This window comes from Trichosurus vulpecula, chromosome 6 (genome assembly GCF_011100635.1).
Source record: "Trichosurus vulpecula isolate mTriVul1 chromosome 6, mTriVul1.pri, whole genome shotgun sequence".
Lineage (NCBI taxonomy): Eukaryota > Metazoa > Chordata > Mammalia > Diprotodontia > Phalangeridae > Trichosurus > Trichosurus vulpecula.
This window is the reverse complement of record NC_050578.1, coordinates 264,165,252-264,175,622: the sequence shown is the minus strand read 5'-3', so window position 1 is coordinate 264,175,622 and position 10,371 is coordinate 264,165,252. Positions and strand designations below refer to the sequence as shown.

The 10,371-nt window shown below is 35.2% G+C and overlaps 1 pseudogene; it reads right to left on the bottom strand.

Annotated features, from left to right (window-relative positions):
• Nucleotides 1–2,761: 2,761 nt before the first annotated feature.
• Nucleotides 2,762–3,714, bottom strand: LOC118853700 (annotated as a pseudogene).
• Between the last annotated feature and the right edge of the window lie 6,657 nt (nt 3,715–10,371).

Sequence of the window (10,371 nt, the reverse complement as noted above, 5' to 3'; positions counted from 1 at the left end):
CTAGTACCATATTTATGTCATAAAAAGAATTTGTTAGGACTCCTTCTTTGCCTATTTTCCAAATAGTCTATAAAGTATGGAAATTAATTGTTCTTTAAATGTTTGATAGAATTCACATTTAAATCTGTCTGTGCCTGGAGACTTTTGCTAGAGAGTTCATCGATGGCTTGCTTAATTTCTTTTTCTGAGATGAGATTATTTAAGTATTTTACTTCCTCTTCTGTTAACCTGGGCAATTTATATATTTTTTGTAAATATTCATTCATTTCCCTAAGACTGTCAAATGTGTTGGCATACAATTGGGCAAAATAATTCTTAATTATTGTTTTAATTTCCCCTTCATTAGAGGTGAATTCACCTTTTTCATTTTTATTTTTGATACTAGTAATTTGGTTTTCTTCTTTCTTTTTTTAAAATCAAATTGACCGAATGTTTACCAATTTTATTAGTTTTTTCTCATAAAACCAGCTCTTAGTTTTATTTATTAGTTCAATAGTTTTCTTGATTTAATTTTATTAATATCTCCTTTGATTTTCAGTATTTCTAATTTAATATTTAATTGGGGATTTTAAATTTGTTCTTTTTCTAGCTTTTTCAGTTGCATGTCCAATTCATTGATCTCTTTTTTCTCTATTTTATTCATGTAAGTATTTAGAGATGTGAAACTTCCCCTAAGAACTTCTTTTGCTGCATCCCATAAGTTTTGGTATGTTGTCTCATTATTGTCATTCTCTTAAATTAAGTAATTAATTGCTTCTATGATTTCTTGTTTGACCCACTCTTTCTTTAGGATTAGATTATTTACTTTCCAATGGGTATTTTTTTCAATATAAATGAGTATAAACATGAGAATCATCCATGCTATGTAAAATCTATGTTTTAAAATATTGTAGCAATAAAACACTTATTAATTAATAATTTTGTTTTCCTATTAAACCAAGGAAATCTTGCACTGCCAGATTTTTGTGCAGATCTAATCCCTAAGAAAAACACACTGCTTAGAAAAAGACAACTATCAGCACTTTATTTTTTAATATATTTCACACTAAAATCACTTGATAGTTCCATAGTGCTTTCCCTCCTCATGATTTTCTATTTTCAAGCTAGTATTTCAAAATTTCTTCCCATCGAACCTCTTCAAAACTTTTACCCAAGCCCCTTTTCCTTGAAGGAAACTGGAGTAGGGGCTACCATGCTGTAACTAATATAGAACTTCATGTCTTCTTCTGTATTGGATATTGGAAGAATATTCAAGAAAATCAGATCTAAGCAACCTTCTTACTTAATCAGCCAGTAAAATCTCCTGGGAGGACCTGCCTCTAGGCCCCTTTCCCCATACAAGCCAAAACCTTTTTTTAGTGGTTCTTAAACTTGATATGCATAGAGATGAGATTAAAACCATAAAAGAATTAAGATGTAACAGGTTTAAAGTCTTATATTTCATTTTGTTTTTATAGAAAGCTTAATAATTGAACAATAGGAAAAACATATTTTATGCATTCTTTTGAAGACAACTTAGAGCTTTTAATGTATTCCAATTTCAGTGTGACTCTAGGCTATTATATATGAACTAAGAAAGTAAGCATGATTTTCATTAAGATACAAATGGTATCCTGTCATAATATGTGACAGTTTGGTTTCATTCTGTCTTGACCAGACCACATTTGAGCCATCGTATTCAGTTTTAGGGGACAGTGTTCAGGATGGACATTAATAAGCTCCAGAGTGAACTGAGGAAGGGAAGAATACTTTCGAAGAGAGAGACACACATACCATGTGAGTAGTGGTTGAAAACTCTATGCTCAGTGAATAGGTTCATGGTATCATAGAATTTTAAGTGGAATAGCACTTGAAATTTATGTCATCAAACTCCCAAATTTTATAGATGAATGGGAGTCAGAGAGGATAAGCTTATTGCCCAGGATGTCACAGGTCACAAGTAATAGACCTTTTATTCAGACCCAGCTCCTCTATCTGTACATAATGTTCCAAAAGCCTTATTTACTTTAAGCTTTAGAAACTTAAATCTGTCCTTAGATTTTTTGAGATACCCTGTATAATCCACTGTTCTTTCCATCCTCAAAAGAGAAATGAAAACTCTGGGACTCAAGCTGGGGGAAGAGATGGAAATTTTTTCAAGAATTTTGATAATTATTATAAAGAATTGTGAATCAACTTGTTCTTCTTCCCTGAAAAGACCAACAGCAAAGACTGGAAGTCATAAAGGGTACATTGAGGTAATAAAAAGTATAAATATCTTAACAAGAAGAGATATACAAAAATGTATTGGCTGCTGTGTCAGGTAGTATGGCTCTCATGCACATGTTGTTTCCCTTAATAAAATGTAGGTTCAGTGATGGGAAGAACTACATTTTGTTTACCTGTGTAAGCCAATGCCAAGAACAGTACCTGGCACCAGGCTTTTCTAAAAGCTTATCAAGGGATTTTTCCAGGCAAGGAAAATTTAATGGTAGGGTATTCATTTTAGTAGTAAATAATGATATAGATTGTTTTATAGAGATATTTTTTACTTCATACTCTAATAGGTCCCTTCAATTAAGTGGTCCACTAAACTAGCATTTATTGGAGATTGAACACTTAAAAAATACTGACAACCAATTAAAAATCATTCTCTGACTGCATATTAAGAGAGATGTTTTTCTTCAAAAGATGAGAGACAAATCAGGGAGAATTTGACAGAATTCCAGTACATATCTACTTGCATCTGATAGTGCAATGGACTCATATATTACATTGGGCCTCAAAGAGAGGGCTTACATGATTTTTTTAAGAGTCTTTTCAAGGCACTTTTTACCTCTTTGTTCCTAAAGCTGTAGATCAAAAGGTTGAGCATGGGGATGACCAGAGTGTAAAAGACAGAGGCCATCTTTTCTGTGTTGAAGGAATGGCTAGATTGGGGCTGTAGATACATGAAGAGAAGTGTCCCATAGAATACAACCACCCCTGTGAGGTGAGACCCACAGGTGGAAAAAGCTTTGTGCCTACCCTCAGCAGAGTTTATCCTGAGGATGGTTACAAGAATGAGCGTGTAGGACATAAGAATAATTAAGATGGAGGAAATCAAATTAAATGCAGCGAAGGTCATGATGATTAATTCAATCTCATGTGTGTCTGAGCATACAATAGACAATGGGGAGGACCATCACAGTAGAAATGTCTTACTACATTTGATTTGCAGAAGGACAATTTAAAAAGCTTTATTGAGATCAGTAGGGATACTATGATGCTATAGAGGTATGGGATAGCCACTAAGATCCAACATACTCTTTCTGACATAATGATCATATAACGGAGGGGCTTACAGATAGCAATATAACGGTCATATGCCATGGCTGACAGGGCAAAAAGTTCATTGGCAATAAATATAGCAAAGAAAACTAGCTGTATTGCACATCCATTATAAGAAATGATATTTCTCTCCTGTATGAAATTAACCAGCATTTTTGGCCCAATAGCTGTGGCATAGCCAAGATCCACAAATGCCAGATGCCTGAGGAAAAAGTACATGGGGATTTGGAGGTGGGGATCCAAGCTAGTTAGAATGATCAGGCCTAGGTTCCCCACAGCTGTGGCCATGTAGTTGAGGAAAAATACAACAAAGAGGGGGCCCTTTAGCTCAGGACGGTTTGTGATCCCCATGAGAATAAATTCAGTCACCTGGATCCCTGTGCTTTCATTCAGATTGATCATTTCTTCCACCTAAGGAACATAATCTGAGAAGAAAAGGAAAAAAAGCATACTTTGAATACTATTTGCCTAGAGAACTTGGAAGTTCAGGGGTAGAAATGTGTTAGATAAAGGTTAGAAGGGATTTTTCACTTGATTACAATGAATTTTATCAATTTAGGTGCCATGTGGTGAATTCACTGAAATTGAAATATCATGTTGTATCATTTGATATAATACCACAGCATATCATATGATATAAACATCATTTCACAAAGAAGATAATGAATGTGGTTTAATTTTACAAAATAGTGAATTATGAAACTACTTAATTCAACTGGTGGGGCAGGACAATAATATAGATATATTTTAAAATATTTTAACTAATCAATGGGTCAAAAGATCATAATGGGATATTAACGTAGGACAGAGCATATGAAAACACTTTAAGGAAGAATTGTGTTGAAGTAGTTATAAAGCTTGCTGTTGATGAGGCTTACCTTATTTTATCAAGCTTAGCTATTGAAGCTAAGCAGTCAGAGGATAAGTACTATATCCATGATTTGGGGATCATTGTCTGTGACTATACATTGCAAAGTGATGACCAATGCCGAGTAAGAGATGAAGTCTCTTTTTAAGGAAGGACCTAAACCATTGAAGGTAGAGGTCCAATATCTATTGCAGTCTCTACCTCAAGCAGGCATTAATTGTATGACATCCAAGGAGACTCCATATATCTACTCACTCTACAGTCTCCCTTCCCTTTGCCTTATCAGAGAGAAAATATTTTCCCCCCTGAAGGTGAAGTTGACAAACAGTTTTGGTGTGTTTAATGTATTTTATTCAAAGAGAGATGAAGAGACTGTTTAAAATAATTATGCTTGTTGTGCAGATGATGTGGTTACATCAAATTGATCTTAAAGGTCACTGGAATCTTTTGTTCCAGTTCTCCTATATGACATGACTAATGTGAAAATATGTTTAATAGGAATGTATATGTAGAGCCTATATTGGATTGCATGCAGTGTTGGAGAGGGGAGAGAGGGGGAGAAAATTTAAAACTTATGGAAGTGAATGTTGAAAACAAAAAATTAATAAATTAACATAAAAAAGATCACTGGAATCCCACATATTATCAAGAATTAATATCCCTTAACAAAAACTGTTTTATTTCTCTGATTTCAGAAAAAGTGTCTGTGACAATAGTCACAGTTAGGAACTAGAATCTGATGTCTGTCCTAGAATAATTTAATGACATTTCAATTTGAGTGAATTTACCCCGAGGCCACAGAATCCTCCTATTCACAACCACAATACGCATGATGATCAACTTTTTGAATTGAGATTCTTGATTTCTTATTTTTTCCACACCTACTGCACTAGAAAATCAAAAACAAAGAATAATGTTACCTGCTTATCTGGATGATAGAATCTGCCATTACTTGTTCATGTTATATGTACTACCAGCTACTAGATTTGGATTTTATGGTTTTCTCAGTCCCCCTGAGGTCATGTCCCTGAAGCAAGGGAGATTTTTAATTAATTTTATATGATCATGCCATCCTAATTGCCCAGACAGTAATAAGTAACAAAGTTCACTGGTCTACTTAATTTCATGAAGCATTTGTTAGATACCTACTGTGTTCCTGGCTTCTGTTTGTGGGTGATATGCCATGATTGCATTAAACCCAAGCACATGGAACAGTCTTGTGTGAGAAGTCTGTGGCCAAGAACAGATTATTTGAACCATCTACATATTGAAAACCAAGCAGATGAAGAATATCTAGTACCCCAAATATAGCATGAAGTTGGATGGGAGAGATGAAGAACTTGCCTTTTTGGATGCATCTCTAGGACAGATGGGTACAAATTGATTTTGTATTGGCCACCAAAAGTAAGCAGGGGTAGATGAACAGTGTGGATTGGCTTTAGAGAATTGCAGTGCTTTTTAGAAGCCAGGTAGTTCAGTGGATAGAGAACTGGGCCTGCAGTTTGGAAAAACTGATTTCTCCTTCACCCTCATATACAAGCTCTTCGACTTTGGGCAAGAAACTTAACATCTTTCTGACATTTTTTTCTTCATGGTAAAATAGGGTTTATAACAACATCTACATGCCAGGATTATTGTGAGGATCAAATGCAATTTTTCTCAAGTATCTCTAAGTGGCTCAGTGAATTTATTCTGAGACTGGAGTCAGAAAGTGCTGAGTTCAAAAATTGTCTCAGCTATGTAGGAACAGTGTGAACATTGTCAAGTGTCTTTTTCTTTGTTTGCCTCAATTTCTTACCATTGAAATGGAAACAGATATCCAGAGTTAGAAAAAAATACAACCCTTATAAAGCTTAAATGCCAAGAATAATATGCAAAACAAGGAGGTCAATCTAATGCAAAGTTTTATTGAAAAGTGATTGGGAAGAGTGGAACAGGGGATATGGAGGAAAGAAAAAGGAGGAGACCCTTAATGCAATTGAAAAATGCACATGAATATAGAGTAAAACTCACATACAGTTTGTATTGTGTTGGGGAGCAGAGAAACATGAGTCAATTTAGCTGGGAAAGTTTAGTACCCCTGGAGTGGATGGTATACTCCAATATGCCCTTCTGAATGTGGGATACTTAATCCTTGAGCTTGGTATAGCACATAGTGGATTTTTAGAGTGGATGGTATGCTCCAATATGCCCTTCTGAATGTGGGATACTGAATCCTTGAGCTTGGTATGGCACATAGTGGATTTTTAGAGTACACAGCTGCAGAGAGGAAAGAGAAAATAGTGGTTTGCCAGGTATTAATTTTGGACATACAGCTGTATTAACCTTAAAAATAAAATCTCCTGTACTCCTACATGGCTAAATTCTATATCTATAAACTATAGTCTCCCTTAAGGGGAGACTATCATGATGGTATTAAAATCACCGTGCCTAATATTATAACAGCATAGTTCCCAGTTCTTCTCCAGAATGGTTTAAACAATTTACAACTCCCTGAGCAGTAAATTAGTGTACCTATTTTTCCATATCTCCGTGAAGATTTGTTATTTTCCTTTTCTTTCATATAAGCCAGTTTTAGAGCTGTGAGTTGATAGAGTTGTTTTAACTTGCATTTATTTATGCGTTTATTAATTGTTAGTGATTAAGAACATTTTCCCATGAATATTGAGATTTTTTATTTCTTCCTCTTAAAACTACCTATAAATATCCTTTGTCTGTTTATCAACTGAGTAAAAGCTCTTTTTTATAAATTTCACTCAGATATTTCTATATTTAAGAATTGAAGCTTTTATCAAAGAAATTTGCCATGTGCTTTTAAAAATCAATTTATTATTGCTTTCCATGTAATTTTGAATTCTTTGGTTTTGTTTGTTTAAACCCTTTTCAATTTAATGTAATCAAAATTATACATTTTAACTGCTGTCTACCTACCCTCTATTTGGTTAAAAAATCTTCTGTTATATATAGAACTGACAAATATTTTTTTCTCCCTTAATCTATTCTCCATGCTTAGTTATTTTGCTTATGATATCATCCTTTATATCTATAACATAAAGCCATTTTAACTTTATGTTGATATGTAGTGTGAGTTGTTGGTCTACTTTCTGCCTGTCTGTTTACCAGTTTTCTCAGCAATTTTTGGAAATGCTGCATTCTTTTCTGAAAAGCTTAGATATTTGTATTTATCAAATAATAGATTACTATGATCATTTACTGCTGTGTATTGTGGACCTAATGTACCCCACTGATCCATCACTTAATTTCTTAACCAGTCTGAGATTGTGTTCAAGAGCACTGCTTTGAAATACAGTTTGAAATCTCATAGTTCTAGATTTCTTGACTTTTTTTATTCCATTGATAATCTTGACCATTTTTTCTTGTGGAAGATTTTTTTTTTCTTCATTAAAACAGACAAGACATCCTACAATACGATGTGAAAGGCTGGTTGCACTCTGCCTTAACCAGACCACATTTGGACCATTGTATCTAATTTTGGGTGTCAATATTCAGAATGGAAATTGATAATTTCCAAAATGAACAAAAGAAAGAAAAAATATTGGAAAGACAACAACTCATGATGTGCGAAGATCAGTAGAAAGCACTACATTATCAACAGAATACCTTCATGGATTCATAAATTTTTGCCTGGAATGCTGATTAAAATTCATGTCATCAAACTCCCACATTTTATACATGAGTGTGAGCCACATGCAATAAACTTATTGATCAGAATAATGCAGGTCACAAGTAATAGACCAGTTATTTGAAGCCACGTCCTATAGGGGTACTGAATGTCCCAAAAGTCTTAACTTATTTTAAGTTTTAGAAACTAAATTTGCAATAAGATCTTTAGGACACCTTGTATAACCCAGTGTTCTTTCCATTGCAGCACAAGAATGAGAGATTAGGGACTAAATGCTGAGGAAGAGATGGAAGTTTTCTTCAAGAATTTGCATAATTATTATTTTTAAAAGAGATAATCAACTTGTTCTGCTTCACAGAGAAAATTAGGAATGATGGCTAGAAGACATAGATGGCAAAGTGAGGTTGTAATAAGTATAAAGGTCTTAACACTAAGAGATATTCAAAAGGAGATTGGCTGCTGTGGTAGGTAGTGTAGCTCTTGGGTACGTAGTGTTTCCCTTAATAAAATATAAATACATTAATGGCAAGAACTATTTGTTTTTATTCACCTGTGTATGCAACAATGCCTGTCACTGTACCTGACACCAGCATTTTCTAAATGCTTGTTAATTGATTGTCCCAAAGAAGAAAACTCCAACCAAAGTTAGGATGTATACTAGTGTAGTATATAATGAATTGAATTTTTATGGAGATATTTTGTACTAACTCCTGTAATACTTTCTTCAATTAAATTACCTACTACACTAGGATTATCTGACAGTTGACAAAAAGCCTAACAAATATTATCTTTTTACTTCATGTTAAAAGAAATGGTTCTATCTAAATGAAGAGAGAAAAATCAGGGAGTAGTTGAAAAGAAAAGTTAGCAGAAACTTATTTGCATATAATAATGCAATAGGAAAAAAAACCACACCTTTATGTTGGTCATTAAAGAGAATTTTTGCACCATTTTTTTAAAAGAATCATATCAAGGCACCTTTCACCACTTTGTTCCTCCAGCTGTAGATCAAGGAGTTAATAATGGGGATGAATAGAGTGTAAAAGACAGAAGTCATCTTGTCTGTGTCAAAGGAATGGTTGGATTGGCCATGCAGGTATGAATAGAAGTGTCCCATAGAAAACCACTCCCACTGTAAGGTGGTGTTTCAACAATCCACCTAGCAGCTGTTGTGGGGGTGGAAGACCAAGCCAAGCCCAATAACAAGAATGCTACCAGCATGCTGCAAAAGCACAGGTTCTTTTGATCTGTTTTAATAAGGAAAGCGAGGTTAAGGGGTTGATGAGTTTACTTTAATTCAGCATACAAATATAATTCACTTAGTTCAGGGGAAGAGACCAGCACACTGAACTTCAGAGCAAGTTACAAACAAATCACAAACATCAACAGACAGGCCAAATACAGATTCATAGTTACCAACATCTAGGTTCAGCCAGGAGCTCAGAACAAGGGCTGGCCCAGAGTCACATGCGCCACCACTGCTGTGGGTAAGAGCTCCAAAAAAGAGACAGCCAACCCTTGGTTTTATATTTTTTTCAGGGTCAGGGGTGAGTTACACATGCGACTCACCCATGTGACCTAGAATCCTCACAAAGAGGTGACTTAAACCCACATGGTCTAAAAGCCTTTGCTGTCCCAGACATGTAAACTAGGCTCTCCCTGGGGTTAGCCCCACCTTTGGCCCCACCTTAGTTGCCAATCCACACCCACTAAGGTTTTACATCTAATAGGGGTTTGGGCCTTCCCTTAAAAAATCACTCACAAATCCTGTTTGCTTGCCTGTGTCCTCTCCCCCATCATCCTCCAGTCTGCAGCTCTCTGGTTTCCACTCTCCCCTTAGCACTCTCTTCTGCAGCTCTGTGGATTGAGTTCTTACTCCTTCTCCTTGGGCTGAATTCTGAAATCTGGCTTCTCTTCTGACTTCCGAATTCTCCATTGTTAATAGCTACCTTCTGGGTGTATATGTTCTTTTTAGGGCCTGAGGGCTTCACACCCAAAAGAGTGTGCTAAAGATCTTTAATCACTGATTGGCATGTTGGCATTGCAAAGGCATGGGCCTGCCTTTCTTAATTGGCCCCACCCTAGGCCTATTGAATAGGTGGGAAATATCTTCAATCACATTATCACCACAGTGACAAGAACAGTTAAGAAGGGAAAAACTAAATTAAATGAAGAAAATGTCACAATGATTAGCTCAGTCTCATTTGTGTCTGAGAATGCAGTGGACAGTAGAGGGAGACTGTCACAATAGAAATGTCTTATTATATTTGATTCACAGAAAGATAATTTAAAGTCTTGGGTGTGATAACTAGACATACCATGATGTAATAGAGATATGAGATAACCACCAAGAGCCAACATACCCTGTCTGACATGCTCTGACTTTTGGCAAGTAAAAATAAGGCTAATAATAGTATCAGCATGCCAGGATTATTGTGTGGATGAAATGAAATTATTTTTGGGTAGCTATGTGACGCAATGGTTATGTCTCTGGTTTTGGAGTGAGAAAAAACTGATTTCAAAAATTGTCTCAGATACTTAAAAGCAGTCT